We start from the raw sequence: 18,285 nt of genomic DNA on the forward strand, positions 1-18,285 counted from the left end.
TTGAAACCCTAGTTTGAAACCCTAACCCTAATGCAAAACCCTAGTTTGAAACCCTAACCCTAATGTAAAACCCTAGTTTGTAACCCTAACCCTAATGTAAATCCCTAGTTTGAAACCCTAACCCTAATGTAAAACCCTAGTTTGAAGCATTAACCCTAATGTAAAACCCTTGTTTGAAACCCTAACCCTAATGTTAAACGCTAGTTTGAAACCCTAACCCTAACGTAAAACCCTAGTTTGAAACCCTAACCCTAATGTAAAACCCTAGTTTGTAACCCTAACCCTAATTTGAAAACCGAGTTTGATACCCTAGCCCTAACGTAAAAACCTAGTTTGAATCCCTAACCCTAATGTAAAACCAAAGTTTGAAACCGTAACCCTAATTTGAAACCCTAGTTTTAAACACTAACTCTAATGTAAAACCCTATTTTGAAACCGTAACCCTAATTTGAAACCCTAGTTTGAAACCCTAACCCTAATGTAAAACACTAGTTTGAAACCCTAACCCTAATTTGAAACCCTAGTTTGAAACCCTAACCCTAATGCAAAACCCTAGTTTGAAACCCTAACCCTAATGTAAAACCCTAGTTTGAAACCCTAATCCTAATGTTAAATCCTAGTTTGAAACCCTAACCCTAATTTGAAACCGTAGTTTGAAAACCTAACCCTAATATAAAACCCTAGTTTGAAACCTTAACCCTAACGTAAAACCCTAGTTTGAATCCCTAACCCTAATGCAAAACCCTAGTTTGAAACCCTAACCCTAATGTAAAACCCTAGTTTGTAACCCTAACCCTAATGTAAAACCCTAGTTTGAAACACTAACCCTAATGTAAAACACTAGTTTGAAACCGTAACGCTAATTTGAAACCCTAGTTTGAAACACTTGCCCTAATGTAAAACCCTAGTTTGAAACCCTAAACCTAATGTTAAACCCTAGTTTGTAACCCTAACCCTAATATAAAAACCCTAGTTTGAAACCCTAACCCTAATGTTAAACCCTAGTTTGAAACCCTAACCCTAATGTAAAACCCCTTGTTTGTAACCCTAACCCTAATTTGAAACCCTAGTTTGAAACCCTAACCCTAATGTTAAACCCTACTTTGAAACCCTAACCCTAATTTGAAACCGTAGTTTGAAAACCTAACCCTAATATAAAACCCTAGTTTGAAACCCTAACCCTAACGTAAAACCCTAGTTTGAAACCCTAACCATAATGTAAAACCCTAGTTTGAAGCATTAACCCTAATGTAAAACCCTAGTTTGAAACCCTAACCATAATGTAAAACCCTAGTTTGAAACCCTAACCCTAATGGTAAACCCTAGTTTGTAACCCTAACCCTAATGCAAAACCCTAGTTTGAAACCCTAACCCTAATGTAAAACCCTAGTTTGTAACCCTAACCCTAATGTAAAACCCTAGTTTGAAACCCTAACCCTAATATAAAACCCTAGTTTGAAGCATTAACCCTAATGTAAAACCCTTGTTTGAAACCCTAACCCTAATGTTAAACCCTAGTTTGAAACCCTAACCCTAACGTAAAACCCTAGTTTGAAGCCCTAACCCTAATGTAAAACCCTAGTTTGTAACCCTAACCCTAATTTGAAAACCGAGTTTGAAACCCTAACCCTAACGTAAAACCCTAGTTTGAATCCCTAACCCTAATGTAAAACGATAGTTTGAAACTGTAACCCTAATTTGAAACCCTAGTTTGAAACACTAACTCTAATGTAAAACCCTATTTTGAAACCGTAACCCTAATTTGAAACCCTAGTTTGAAACCCTAACCCTAATGTAAAACACTAGTTTGAAACCCTAACCCTAATTTGAAACCCTAGTTTGAAACCCTAACCCTAATGCAAAACCCTAGTTTGAAACCCTAACCCTAATGTAAAACCCTAGTTTGAAACCCTAACCCTAATGTTAAACCCTAGTTTGAAACCCTAACTCTGATTTGAAACCGTAGTTTGAAAACCTAACCCTAATATAAAACCCTAGTTTGAAACCCTAACCCTAACGTAAAACCCTAGTTTGAATCCCTAACTCTAATGCAAAACCCTAGTTTGAAACCCTAACCCTAACGTAAAAACCTAGTTTGAATCCCTAACCCTAATGTAAAACCAAAGTTTGAAACCGTAACCCTAATTTGAAACCCTAGTTTTAAACACTAACTCTAATGTAAAACCCTATTTTGAAACCGTAACCCTAATTTGAAACCCTAGTTTGAAACCCTAATGTAAAACACTAGTTTGAAACCCTAACCCTAATTTGAAACCCTAGTTTGAAACCCTAACCCTAATGCAAAACCCTAGTTTGAAACCCTAACCCTAATGTAAAACCCTAGTTTGAAACCCTAATCCTAATGTTAAATCCTAGTTTGAAACCCTAACCCTAATTTGAAACCGTAGTTTGAAAACCTAACCCTAATATAAAACCCTAGTTTGAAACCTTAACCCTAACGTAAAACCCTAGTTTGAATCCCTAACCCTAATGCAAAACCCTAGTTTGAAACCCTAACCCTAATGTAAAACCCTAGTTTGTAACCCTAACCCTAATGTAAAACCCTAGTTTGAAACACTAACCCTAATGTAAAACACTAGTTTGAAACCGTAACGCTAATTTGAAACCCTAGTTTGAAACACTTGCCCTAATGTAAAACCCTAGTTTGAAACCCTAAACCTAATGTTAAACCCTAGTTTGTAACCCTAACCCTAATATAAAACCCCTAGTTTGAAACCCTAAACCTAATGTTAAACCCTAGTTTGTAACCCTAACCCTAACGTAAAACCCTAGTTTGAAACCCTAACCATAAAGTAAAACCCTAGTTTGAAACCCTAACCCTAATGGTAAACCCTAGTTTGAAACCCTAACCCTAATGTAAAACCCTAGTTTGAAGCATTAACCCTAATGTAAAACCCTAGTTTGAAACCCTAACCATAATGTAAAACCCTAGTTTGAAACCCTAACCCTAATGGTAAACCCTAGTTTGTAACCCTAACCCTAATGCAAAACCCTAGTTTGAAACCCTAACCCTAATGTAAAACCCTAGTTTGTAACCCTAACCCTAATGTAAAACCCTAGTTTGAAACCCTAACCCTAATGTAAAACCCTAGTTTGAAGCATTAACCCTAATGTAAAACGATAGTTTGAAACCGTAACCCTAATTTGAAACCCTAGTTTGAAACACTAACTCTAATGTAAAACCCTATTTTGAAACCGTAACCCTAATTTGAAACCCTAGTTTGAAACCCTAACCCTAATGTAAAACACTAGTTTGAAACCCTAACCCTAATTTGAAACCCTAGTTTGAAACCCTAACCCTAATGCAAAACCCTAGTTTGAAACCCTAACCCTAATGTAAAACCCTAGTTTGAAACCCTAACCCTAATGTTAAACCCTAGTTTGAAACCCTAACTCTAATTTGAAACCGTAGTTTGAAAACCTAACCCTAATATAAAACCCTAGTTTGAAACCCTAACCCTAACGTAAAACCCTAGTTTGAATCCCTAACCGTAATGCAAAACCCTAGTTTGAAACCCTAACTCTAATGTAAAACCCTAGTTTGTAACCCTAACCCTAATGTAAAACCCTAGTTTGAAACACTAACCCTAATGTAAAACACTAGTTTGAAACCGTAACGCTAATTTGAAACCCTAGTTTGAAACACTTACCCTAATGTAAAACCCTAGTTTGAAACCGTAACCCTAATTTGAAACCCTAGTTTGAAACCCTAACCCTAATTTGAAACCCTAGTTTGAAACCCTAACCCTAATGCAAAACCCTTGTTTGAAACCCTAACCCTAATGTAAAACCCTAGTTTGTAACCCTAACCCTAATGTAAAACCCTAGTTTGAAACCCTAACCCTAATGTAAAACCCTAGTTTGAAACCCTAACCCTAATGTTAAACCCTAGTTTGTAACCCTAACCCTAATATAAAAACCCTAGTTTGAAACCCTAACCCTAATGGTAAACCCTAGTTTGAAACCCTAACCCTAATGTAAAACCCTAGTTTGAAGCATTAACCCTAATGTAAAACCCTAGTTTGAAACCCTAACCATAATGTAAAACCCTAGTTTGAAACCCTAACCCTAATGGTAAACCCTAGTTTGTAACCCTAACCCTAATGCAAAACCCTAGTTTGAAACCCTAACCCTAATGTAAAACCCTAGTTTGTAACCCTAACCCTAATGTAAAACCCTAGTTTGAAACCCTAACCCTAATGTAAAACCCTAGTTTGAAGCATTAACCCTAATGTAAAACCCTTGTTTGAAACCCTAACCCTAATGTAAAACCCTAGTTTGTAACCCTAACCCTAATTTGAAAACCGAGTTTGAAACGCTAACCCTAACGTAAAACCCTAGTTTGAATCCCTAACCCTAATGTAAAACCCTATTTTGAAACCGTAACCCTAATTTGAATCCCTAGTTTGAAACCCTAACCCTAATGTAAAACACTAGTTTGTAACCCTAACCCTAATTTGAAACCCTAGTTTGAAACCCTAACCCTAATGCAAAACCCTAGTTTGAAACCCTAACCCTAATGTAAAACCCTAGTTTGAAACCCTAACCCTAATGTTAAACCCTAGTTTGAAACCCTAACCCTAATTTGAAACCGTAGTTTGAAAACCTAACCCTAATATAAAACCCTAGTTTGAAACCCTAACCCTAACGTAAAACCCTAGTTTGAATCCCTAACCCTAATGTAAAACCCTAGTTTGAAACCCTAACCCTAATGTTAAACCCTAGTTTGAATCCCTAACCCTAATGTTTAACCGTAGTTTGAAACCCTAACCCTAATCTAAAACCCCTTCTTTGTAACCCTAACCCTAATTTGAAACCCTAGTTTGAAACCCTAACCCTAATGTTAAACCCTAGTTTGAAACCCTAACCCTAATTTGAAACCCTAGTTTGAAAACCTAACCCTAATATAAAACCCTAGTTTGAAACCCTAACCCTAACGTAAAACCCTAGTTTGAATCCCTAACCCTAATGCAAAACCCTAGTTTGAAACTCTAACCCTAATGTAAAACCCTAGTTTGTAACCCGAACCCTAATGTAAAACCCTAGTTTGAAACCCTAACCCTAATGTAAAACACTAGTTTGAAACCGTAACGCTAATTTGAAACCCTAGTTTGAAATACTAACCCTAATGTAAAACCCTAGTTTGAAACCGTAACCCTAATTTGAAACCCTAGTTTGAAACCCTAACCCTAATGTAAAACACTAGTTTGAAACCCTAACCCTAATTTGAAACCCTAGTTTGAAACCCTAACCCTAATGCAAAACCCTAGTTTGAAACCCTAACCCTAATGTAAAACCCTAGTTTGTAACCCTAACCCTAATGTAAATCCCTAGTTTGAAACCCTAACCCTAATGTAAAACCCTAGTTTGAAGCATTAACCCTAATGTAAAACCCTTGTTTGAAACCCTAGCCCTAATGTTAAACGCTAGTTTGAAACCCTAACCCTAACGTAAAACCCTAGTTTGAAACCCTAACCCTAATGTAAAACCCTAGTTTGTAACCCTAACCCTAATTTGAAAACCGAGTTTGATACCCTAGCCCTAACGTAAAAACCTAGTTTGAATCCCTAACCCTAATGTAAAACCAAAGTTTGAAACCGTAACCCTAATTTGAAACCCTAGTTTTAAACACTAACTCTAATGTAAAACCAAAGTTTGAAACCGTAACCCTAATTTGAAACCCTAGTTTTAAACACTAACTCTAATGTAAAACCCTATTTTGAAACCGTAACCCTAATTTGAAACCCTAGTTTGAAACCCTAACCCTAATGTAAAACACTAGTTTGAAACCCTAACCCTAATTTGAAACCCTAGTTTGAAACCCTAACCCTAATGCAAAACCCTAGTTTGAAACCCTAACCCTAATGTAAAACCCTAGTTTGAAACCCTAATCCTAATGTTAAATCCTAGTTTGAAACCCTAACCCTAATTTGAAACCGTAGTTTGAAAACCTAACCCTAATATAAAACCCTAGTTTGAAACCTTAACCCTAACGTAAAACCCTAGTTTGAATCCCTAACCCTAATGCAAAACCCTATTTTGAAACCCTAACCCTAATGTAAAACCCTAGTTTGTAACCCTAACCCTAATGTAAAACCCTAGTTTGAAACACTAACCCTAATGTAAAACACTAGTTTGAAACCGTAACGCTAATTTGAAACCCTAGTTTGAAACACTTGCCCTAATGTAAAACCCTAGTTTGAAACCCTAAACCTAATGTTAAACCCTAGTTTGTAACCCTAACCCTAATATAAAAACCCTAGTTTGAAACCCTAACCCTAATGTTAAACCCTAGTTTGAAACCCTAACCCTAATGTAAAACCCCTTGTTTGTAACCCTAACCCTAATTTGAAACCCTAGTTTGAAACCCTAACCCTAATGTTAAACCCTACTTTGAAACCCTAACCCTAATTTGAAACCGTAGTTTGAAAACCTAACCCTAATATAAAACCCTAGTTTGAAACCCTAACCCTAACGTAAAACCCTAGTTTGAAACCCTAACCATAATGTAAAACCCTAGTTTGAAGCATTAACCCTAATGTAAAACCCTAGTTTGAAACCCTAACCATAATGTAAAACCCTAGTTTGAAACCCTAACCCTAATGGTAAACCCTAGTTTGTAACCCTAACCCTAATGCAAAACCCTAGTTTGAAACCCTAACCCTAATGTAAAACCCTAGTTTGTAACCCTAACCCTAATGTAAAACCCTAGTTTGAAACCCTAACCCTAATGTAAAACCCTAGTTTGAAGCATTAACCCTAATGTAAAACCCTTGTTTGAAACCCTAACCCTAATGTTAAACCCTAGTTTGAAACCCTAACCCTAACGTAAAACCCTAGTTTGAATCCCTAACCCTAATTTAAAACCCTAGTTTGTAACCCTAACCCTAACGTAAAACCCTAGTTTGAAACCCTAACCATAATGTAAAACCCTAGTTTGAAGCATTAACCCTAATGTAAAACCCTAGTTTGAAACCCTAACCATAATGTAAAACCCTAGTTTGAAACCCTAACCCTAATGGTAAACCCTAGTTTGTAACCCTAACCCTAATGCAAAACCCTAGTTTGAAACCCTAACCCTAATGTAAAACCCTAGTTTGTAACCCTAACCCTAATGTAAAACCCTAGTTTGAAACCCTAACCCTAATGTAAAACCCTAGTTTGAAGCATTAACCCTAATGTAAAACCCTTGTTTGAAACCCTAACCCTAATGTTAAACCCTAGTTTGAAACCCTAACCCTAACGTAAAACCCTAGTTTGAAGCCCTAACCCTAATGTAAAACCCTAGTTTGTAACCCTAACCCTAATTTGAAAACCGAGTTTGAAACCCTAACCCTAACGTAAAACCCTAGTTTGAATCCCTAACCCTAATGTAAAACGATAGTTTGAAACCGTAACCCTAATTTGAAACCCTAGTTTGAAACACTAACTCTAATGTAAAACCCTATTTTGAAACCGTAACCCTAATTTGAAACCCTAGTTTGAAACCCTAACCCTAATGTAAAACCCTAGTTTGAAACCGTAACCCTAATTTGAAACCCTAGTTTGAAACCCTAACCCTAATTTGAAACCCTAGTTTGAAACCCTAACCCTAATGCAAAACCCTTGTTTGAAACCCTAACCCTAATGTAAAACCCTAGTTTGTAACCCTAACCCTAATGTAAAACCCTAGTTTGAAACCCTAACCCTAATGTAAAACCCTAGTTTGAAACCCTAACCCTAATGTTAAACCCTAGTTTGTAACCCTAACCCTAATATAAAAACCCTAGTTTGAAACCCTAACCCTAATTTTAAACACTAGTTTGAAACATAACCCTAATTTGAAACCCTAGTTTGAAACCCTAACCCTAATGTAAAACACTAGTTTGAAACCCTAACACTAATTTGAAACCCTAGTTTGAAACCCTAACCCTAATGCAAAACCCTAGTTTGAAACCCTAACCCTAATGTAAAACCCTAGTTTGCAACCCTAACCCTAATGTTAAACCCTAGTTTGAAACCCTAACCCTAATTTGAAACCGTAGTTTGAAAACCTAACCCTAATATAAAACCCTAGTTTGAAACCCTAACCCTAACGTAAAACCCTAGTTTGAATCCCTAACCCTAATGCAAAACCCTAGTTTGAAACCCTAACCCTAATGTAAAACCCTAGATTGTAACCCTAACCCTAATGTAAAACCCTAGTTTGAATCCCTAACCCTAATGTAAAACCCTAGTTTGAAACCGTAACCCTAATTTGAAACCCTAGTTTGAAACACTAACCCTAATGTAAAACCCTAGTTTGAAACCGTAACCCTAATTTGAAACCCTAGTTTGAAACCCTAACCCTAATGTAAAACACTAGTTTGAAACCCTAACCCTAATTTGAAACCCTAGTTTGAAACCCTAACCCTAATCTAAAACCCCTTCTTTGTAACCCTAACCCTAATGTAAAACCCTAGTTTGAAACCCTAACACTAATGTAAAACCCTACTTTGAAACCCTAACCCTAATGTTAAACTCTAGTTTGAATCCCTAACCCTAATGTTAAACCCTAGTTTGAAACCCTAACCCTAATCTAAAACCCCTTCTTTGTAACCCTAACCCTAATTTGAAACCCTAGTTTGAAACCCTAACCCTAATGTTAAACCCTTGTTTGAAACCCTAACCCTAATTTGAAACCCTAGTTTGAAAATCTAACCCTAATATAAAACCCTAGTTTGAAACCCTAACCCTAACGTAAAACCCTAGTTTGAATCCCTAACCCTAATGCAAAACCCTAGTTTGAAACTCTAACCCTAATGTAAAACCCTAGTTTGTAACCCTAACCCTAATGTAAAACCCTAGTTTGAAACCCTAACCCTAATGTAAAACACTAGTTTGAAACCGTAACGCTAATTTGAAACCCTAGTTTGAAACACTAACCCTAATGTAAAACCCTAGTTTCAAACCGTAACCCTAATTTGAAACCCTAGTTTGAAACCCTAACCCTAATGTAAAACACTAGTTTGAAACCCTAACCCTAATTTGAAACCCTAGTTTGAAACCCTAACCCTAATGCAAAACCCTAGTTTGAAACCCTAACCCTAATGTAAAACCCTAGTTTGTAACCCTAACCCTAATGTAAAACCCTAGTTTGAAACCCTAACCCTAATGTAAAACCCTAGTTTGAAGCATTAACCCTAATGTAAAACCCTTGTTTGAAACCCTAACCCTAATGTTAAACCCTAGTTTGAAACCCTAACCCTAACGTAAAACCCTAGTTTGAAACCCTAACCCTAATGTAAAACCCTAGTTTGAATCCCTAACCCTAATGCAAAACCCTAGTTTGAAACCCTAACCCTAATGTAAAACCCTAGTTTGTAACCCTAACCCTAAAGTAAAACCCTAGTTTGAAACACTAACCCTAATGTAAAACACTAGTTTGAAACCGTAACGCTAATTTGAAACCCTAGTTTGAAACACTTGCCCTAATGTAAAACCCTAGTTTGAAACCGTAACCCTAATTTGAAACCCTTGTTTGAAACCCTGACCCTAATTTGAAACCCTAGTTTAAAACCCTAACCCTAATGCAAAACCCTTGTTTGAAACCCTAACCCTAATGTAAAACCCTAGTTTGTAACCCTAACCCTAATGTAAAACCCTAGTTTGAAACCCTAACCCTAATGTAAAACCCTAGTTTGAAACCCTAACCCTAATGTTAAACCCTAGTTTGTAACCCTAACCCTAATATAAAAACCCTAGTTTGAAACCCTAACCCTAATGTTAAACCCTAGTTTGAAACCCTAACCCTAATGTAAAACCCCTTGTTTGTAACCCTAACCCTAATTTGAAACCCTAGTTTGAAACCCTAACCCTAATGTTAAACCCTACTTTGAAACCCTAACCCTAATTTGAAACCGTAGTTTGAAAACCTAACCCTAATATAAAACCCTAGTTTGAAACCCTAACCCTAACGTAAAACCCTAGTTTGAATCCCTAACCCTAATTTAAAACCCTAGTTTGTAACCCTAACCCTAATGTAAAACCCTAGTTTGAAACCCTAACCATAATGTAAAACCCTAGTTTGAAACCCTAACCCTAATGGTAAACCCTAGTTTGAAACCCTAACCCTAATGTAAAACCCTAGTTTGAAGCATTAACCCTAATGTAAAACCCTAGTTTGAAACCCTAACCATAATGTAAAACCCTAGTTTGAAACCCTAACCCTAATGGTAAACCCTAGTTTGTAACCCTAACCCTAATGCAAAACCCTAGTTTGAAACCCTAACCCTAATGTAAAACCCTAGTTTGTAACCCTAACCCTAATGTAAAACCCTAGTTTGAAACCCTAACCCTAATGTAAAACCCTAGTTTGAAGCATTAACCCTAATGTAAAACCCTTGTTTGAAACCCTAACCCTAATGTTAAACCCTAGTTTGAAACCCTAACCCTAACGTAAAACCCTAGTTTGAAGCCCTAACCCTAATGTAAAACCCTAGTTTGTAACCCTAACCCTAATTTGAAAACCGAGTTTGAAACCCTAACCCTAACGTAAAACCGTAGTTTGAATCCCTAACCCTAATGGAAAACCCTAGTTTGTAACCCTAACCCTAATGCAAAACCCTAGTTTGAAACCCTAACCCTAATGTAAAACCCTAGTTTGTAACCCTAACCCTAATGTAAAACCCTAGTTTGAAACCCTAACCCTAATGGTAAACCCTAGTTTGTAACCCTAACCCTAATGCAAAACCCTAGTTTGAAACCCTAACCCTAATGTAAAACCCTAGTTTGTAACCCTAACCCTAATGTAAAACCCTAGTTTGAAACCCTAACCCTAATGTAAAACCCTAGTTTGTAACCCTAACCCTAATGTAAAACCCTAGTTTGAAACCCTAACCCTAATGTAAAACCCTAGTTTGAAACCCAAACCCTAATGTTAAACCCTAGTTTGTAACCCTAACCCTATTATAAAAACCCTAGTTTGAAACCCTAACCCTAATTTTAAACACTAGTTTGAAACATAACCCTAATTTGAAACCCTAGTTTGAAACCCTAACCCTAATGTAAAACACTAGTTTGAAACCCTAACACTAATTTGAAACCCTAGTTTGAAACCCTAACCCTAATGCAAAACCCTAGTTTGAAACCCTAACCCTAATGTAAAACCCTAGTTTGCAACCCTAACCCTAATGTTAAACCCTAGTTTGAAACCCTAACCCTAATTTGAAACCGTAGTTTGAAAACCTAACCCTAATATAAAACCCTAGTTTGAAACCCTAACCCTAACGTAAAACCCTAGTTTGAATCCCTAACCCTAATGCAAAACCCTAGTTTGAAACCCTAACCCTAATGTAAAACCCTAGATTGTAACCCTAACCCTAATGCAAAACCCTAGTTTGAAACCCTAACCCTAATGTAAAACCCTAGTTTGTAACCCTAACCCTAAAGTAAAACCCTAGTTTGAAACACTAACCCTAATGTAAAACCCTAGTTTGAAACCGTAACCCTAATTTGAAACCCTAGTTTGAAACCCTAACCCTAATGTAAAACACTAGTTTGAAACCCTAACCCTAATTTGAAACCCTAGTTTGAAACCCTAACCCTAATCTAAAACCCCTTCTTTGTAACCCTAACCCTAATGTAAAACCCTAGTTTGAAACCCTAACACTAATGTAAAACCCTACTTTGAAACCCTAACCCTAATGTTAAACTCTAGTTTGAATCCCTAACCCTAATGTTAAACCCTAGTTTGAAACCCTAACCCTAATCTAAAACCCCTTCTTTGTAACCCTAACCCTAATTTGAAACCCTAGTTTGAAACCCTAACCCTAATGTTAAACCCTTGTTTGAAACCCTAACCCTAATTTGAAACCCTAGTTTGAAAATCTAACCCTAATATAAAACCCTAGTTTGAAACCCTAACCCTAACGTAAAACCCTAGTTTGAATCCCTAACCCTAATGCAAAACCCTAGTTTGAAACTCTAACCCTAATGTAAAACCCTAGTTTGTAACCCTAACCCTAATGTAAAACCCTAGTTTGAAACCCTAACCCTAATGTAAAACACTAGTTTGAAACCGTAACGCTAATTTGAAACCCTAGTTTGAAACACTAACCCTAATGTAAAACCCTAGTTTCAAACCGTAACCCTAATTTGAAACCCTAGTTTGAAACCCTAACCCTAATGTAAAACACTAGTTTGAAACCCTAACCCTAATTTGAAACCCTAGTTTGAAACCCTAACCCTAATGCAAAACCCTAGTTTGAAACCCTAACCCTAATGTAAAACCCTAGTTTGTAACCCTAACCCTAATGTAAAACCCTAGTTTGAAACCCTAACCCTAATGTAAAACCCTAGTTTGAAGCATTAACCCTAATGTAAAACCCTTGTTTGAAACCCTAACCCTAATGTTAAACCCTAGTTTGAAACCCTAACCCTAACGTAAAACCCTAGTTTGAAACCCTAACCCTAATGTAAAACCCTAGTTTGAATCCCTAACCCTAATGCAAAACCCTAGTTTGAAACCCTAACCCTAATGTAAAACCCTAGTTTGTAACCCTAACCCTAAAGTAAAACCCTAGTTTGAAACACTAACCCTAATGTAAAACACTAGTTTGAAACCGTAACGCTAATTTGAAACCCTAGTTTGAAACACTTGCCCTAATGTAAAACCCTAGTTTGAAACCGTAACCCTAATTTGAAACCCTTGTTTGAAACCCTGACCCTAATTTGAAACCCTAGTTTAAAACCCTAACCCTAATGCAAAACCCTTGTTTGAAACCCTAACCCTAATGTAAAACCCTAGTTTGTAACCCTAACCCTAATGTAAAACCCTAGTTTGAAACCCTAACCCTAATGTAAAACCCTAGTTTGAAACCCTAACCCTAATGTTAAACCCTAGTTTGTAACCCTAACCCTAATATAAAAACCCTAGTTTGAAACCCTAACCCTAATGTTAAACCCTAGTTTGAAACCCTAACCCTAATGTAAAACCCCTTGTTTGTAACCCTAACCCTAATTTGAAACCCTAGTTTGAAACCCTAACCCTAATGTTAAACCCTACTTTGAAACCCTAACCCTAATTTGAAACCGTAGTTTGAAAACCTAACCCTAATATAAAACCCTAGTTTGAAACCCTAACCCTAACGTAAAACCCTAGTTTGAATCCCTAACCCTAATTTAAAACCCTAGTTTGTAACCCTAACCCTAATGTAAAACCCTAGTTTGAAACCCTAACCATAATGTAAAACCCTAGTTTGAAACCCTAACCCTAATGGTAAACCCTAGTTTGAAACCCTAACCCTAATGTAAAACCCTAGTTTGAAGCATTAACCCTAATGTAAAACCCTAGTTTGAAACCCTAACCATAATGTAAAACCCTAGTTTGAAACCCTAACCCTAATGGTAAACCCTAGTTTGTAACCCTAACCCTAATGCAAAACCCTAGTTTGAAACCCTAACCCTAATGTAAAACCCTAGTTTGTAACCCTAACCCTAATGTAAAACCCTAGTTTGAAACCCTAACCCTAATGTAAAACCCTAGTTTGAAGCATTAACCCTAATGTAAAACCCTTGTTTGAAACCCTAACCCTAATGTTAAACCCTAGTTTGAAACCCTAACCCTAACGTAAAACCCTAGTTTGAAGCCCTAACCCTAATGTAAAACCCTAGTTTGTAACCCTAACCCTAATTTGAAAACCGAGTTTGAAACCCTAACCCTAACGTAAAACCGTAGTTTGAATCCCTAACCCTAATGGAAAACCCTAGTTTGTAACCCTAACCCTAATGCAAAACCCTAGTTTGAAACCCTAACCCTAATGTAAAACCCTAGTTTGTAACCCTAACCCTAATGTAAAACCCTAGTTTGAAACCCTAACCCTAATGGTAAACCCTAGTTTGTAACCCTAACCCTAATGCAAAACCCTAGTTTGAAACCCTAACCCTAATGTAAAACCCTAGTTTGTAACCCTAACCCTAATGTAAAACCCTAGTTTGAAACCCTAACCCTAATGTAAAACCCTAGTTTGTAACCCTAACCCTAATGTAAAACCCTAGTTTGAAACCCTAACCCTAATGTAAAACCCTAGTTTGAAACCCAAACCCTAATGTTAAACCCTAGTTTGTAACCCTAACCCTATTATAAAAACCCTAGTTTGAAACCCTAACCCTAATTTTAAACACTAGTTTGAAACATAACCCTAATTTGAAACCCTAGTTTGAAACCCTAACCCTAATGTAAAACACTAGTTTGAAACCCTAACACTAATTTGAAACCCTAGTTTGAAACCCTAACCCTAATGCAAAACCCTAGTTTGAAACCCTAACCCTAATGTAAAACCCTAGTTTGCAACCCTAACCCTAATGTTAAACCCTAGTTTGAAACCCTAACCCTAATTTGAAACCGTAGTTTGAAAACCTAACCCTAATATAAAACCCTAGTTTGAAACCCTAACCCTAACGTAAAACCCTAGTTTGAATCCCTAACCCTAATGCAAAACCCTAGTTTGAAACCCTAACCCTAATGTAAAACCCTAGATTGTAACCCTAACCCTAATGTAAAACCCTAGTTTGAATCCCTAACCCTAATGTAAAACCCTAGTTTGAAACCGTAACCCTAATTTGAAACCCTAGTTTGAAACACTAACCCTAATGTAAAACCCTAGTTTGAAACCGTAACCCTAATTTGAAACCCTAGTTTGAAACCCTAACCCTAATGTAAAACACTAGTTTGAAACCCTAACCCTAATTTGAAACCCTAGTTTGAAACCCTAACCCTAATCTAAAACCCCTTCTTTGTAACCCTAACCCTAATGTAAAACCCTAGTTTGAAACCCTAACACTAATGTAAAACCCTACTTTGAAACCCTAACCCTAATGTTAAACTCTAGTTTGAATCCCTAACCCTAATGTTAAACCCTAGTTTGAAACCCTAACCCTAATCTAAAACCCCTTCTTTGTAACCCTAACCCTAATTTGAAACCCTAGTTTGAAACCCTAACCCTAATGATAAACCCTAGTTTGAAACCCTAACCCTAATTTGAAACCCTAGTTTGAAAATCTAACCCTAATATAAAACCCTAGTTTGAAACCCTAACCCTAACGTAAAACCCTAGTTTGAATCCCTAACCCTAATGCAAAACCCTAGTTTGAAACTCTAACCCTAATGTAAAACCCTAGTTTGTAACCCTAACCCTAATGTAAAACCCTAGTTTGAAACCCTAACCCTAATGTAAAACACTAGTTTGAAACCGTAACGCTAATTTGAAACCCTAGTTTGAAACACTAACCCTAATGTAAAACCCTAGTTTGAAACCGTAACCCTAATTTGAAACCCTAGTTTGAAACCCTAACCCTAATGTAAAACACTAGTTTGAAACCCTAACCCTAATTTGAAACCCTAGTTTGAAACCCTAACCCTAATGCAAAACCCTAGTTTGAAACCCTAACCCTAATGTAAAACCCTAGTTTGTAACCCTAACCCTAATGTAAAACCCTAGTTTGAAACCCTAACCCTAATGTAAAACCCTAGTTTGAAGCATTAACCCTAATGTAAAACCCTTGTTTGAAACCCTAACCCTAATGTTAAACCCTAGTTTGAAACCCTAACCCTAACGTAAAACCCTAGTTTGAAACCCTAACCCTAATGTAAAACCCTAGTTTGAATCCCTAACCCTAATGCAAAACCCTAGTTTGAAACCCTAACCCTAATGTAAAACCCTAGTTTGTAACCCTAACCCTAAAGTAAAACCCTAGTTTGAAACACTAACCCTAATGTAAAACACTAGTTTGAAACCGTAACGCTAATTTGAAACCCTAGTTTGAAACACTTGCCCTAATGTAAAACCCTAGTTTGAAACCGTAACCCTAATTTGAAACCCTTGTTTGAAACCCTGACCCTAATTTGAAACCCTAGTTTGAAACCCTAACCCTAATGCAAAACCCTTGTTTGAAACCCTAACCCTAATGTAAAACCCTAGTTTGTAACCCTAACCCTAATGTAAAACCCTAGTTTGAAACCCTAACCCTAATGTAAAACCCTAGTTTGAAACCCTAACCCTAATGTTAAACCCTAGTTTGTAACCCTAACCCTAATATAAAAACCCTAGTTTGAAACCCTAACCCTAATGTTAAACCCTAGTTTGAAACCCTAACCCTAATGTAAAACCCCTTGTTTGTAACCCTAACCCTAATTTGAAACCCTAGTTTGAAACCCTAACCCTAATGTTAAACCCTACTTTGAAACCCTAACCCTAATTTGAAACCGTAGTTTGAAAACCTAACCCTAATATAAAACCCTAGTTTGAAACCCTAACCCTAACGTAAAACCCTAGTTTGAATCCCTAACCCTAATTTAAAACCCTAGTTTGTAACCCTAACCCTAATGTAAAACCCTAGTTTGAAACCCTAACCATAATGTAAAACCCTAGTTTGAAACCCTAACCCTAATGGTAAACCCTAGTTTGAAACCCTAACCCTAATGTAAAACCCTAGTTTGAAGCATTAACCCTAATGTAAAACCCTAGTTTGAAACCCTAACCATAATGTAAAACCCTAGTTTGAAACCCTAACCCTAATGGTAAACCCTAGTTTGTAACCCTAACCCTAATGCAAAACCCTAGTTTGAAACCCTAACCCTAATGTAAAATCCTAGTTTGTAACCCTAACCCTAATGTAAAACCCTAGTTTGAAACCCTAACCCTAATGTAAAACCCTAGTTTGAAGCATTAACCCTAATGTAAAACCCTTGTTTGAAACCCTAACCCTAATGTTAAACCCTAGTTTGAAACCCTAACCCTAACGTAAAACCCTAGTTTGAAGCCCTAACCCTAATGTAAAACCCTAGTTTGTAACCCTAAACCTAATTTGAAAACCGAGTTTGAAACCCTAACCCTAACGTAAAACCGTAGTTTGAATCCCTAACCCTAATGTAAAACGATAGTTTGAAACCGTAACCCTAATTTGAAACCCTAGTTTGAAACACTAACTCTAATGTAAAACCCTATTTTGCAACCGTAACCCTAATTTGAAACCCTAGTTTGAAACCCTAACCCTAATGTAAAACCCTAGTTTGAAACCCTAACCATAATGTAAAACCCTAGTTTGAAACCCTAACACTAATGGTAAACCCTAGTTTGAATCCCTAACCCTAATGTAAAACCCTAGTTTGAAGCATTAACCCTAATGTAAAACCCTAGTTTGAAACCCTAACCATAATGTAAAACCCTAGTTTGAAACCCTAACCCTAATGGTAAACCCTAGTTTGTAACCCTAACCCTAATGCAAAACCCTAGTTTGAAACCCTAACCCTAATGTAAAACCCTAGTTTGTAACCCTAACCCTAATGTAAAACCCTAGTTTGAAACCCTAACCCTAATGTAAAACCCTAGTTTGAAGCATTAACCCTAATGTAAAACGATAGTTTGAAACCGTAACCCTAATTTGAAACCCTAGTTTGAAACACTAACTCTAATGTAAAACCCTATTTTGAAACCGTAACCCTAATTTGAAACCCTAGTTTGAAACCCTAACCCTAATGTAAAACACTAGTTTGAAACCCTAACCCTAATTTGAAACCCTAGTTTGAAACCCTAACCCTAATGCAAAACCCTAGTTTGAAACCCTAACCCTAATGTAAAACCCTAGTTTGAAACCCTAACCCTAATGTTAAACCCTAGTTTGAAACCCTAACTCTAATTTGAAACCGTAGTTTGAAAACCTAACCCTAATATAAAACCCTAGTTTGAAACCCTAACCCTAACGTAAAACCCTAGTTTGAATCCCTAACCGTAATGCAAAACCCTAGTTTGAAACCCTAACTCTAATGTAAAACCCTAGTTTGTAACCCTAACCCTAATGTAAAACCCTAGTTTGAAACACTAACCCTAATGTAAAACACTAGTTTGAAACCGTAACGCTAATTTGAAACCCTAGTTTGAAACACTTACCCTAATGTAAAACCCTAGTTTGAAACCGTAACCCTAATTTGAAACCCTAGTTTGAAACCCTAACCCTAATTTGAAACCCTAGTTTGAAACCCTAACCCTAATGCAAAACCCTTGTTTGAAACCCTAACCCTAATGTAAAACCCTAGTTTGTAACCCTAACCCTAATGTAAAACCCTAGTTTGAAACCCTAACCCTAATGTAAAACCCTAGTTTGAAACCCTAACCCTAATGTTAAACCCTAGTTTGTAACCCTAACCCTAATATAAAAACCCTAGTTTGAAACCCTAACCCTAATGGTAAACCCTAGTTTGAAACCCTAACCCTAATGTAAAACCCTAGTTTGAAGCATTAACCCTAA

Source organism: Vanacampus margaritifer, unplaced genomic scaffold, assembly GCF_051991255.1.
Source record: "Vanacampus margaritifer isolate UIUO_Vmar unplaced genomic scaffold, RoL_Vmar_1.0 HiC_scaffold_23, whole genome shotgun sequence".
Classification (NCBI taxonomy): domain Eukaryota; kingdom Metazoa; phylum Chordata; class Actinopteri; order Syngnathiformes; family Syngnathidae; genus Vanacampus; species Vanacampus margaritifer.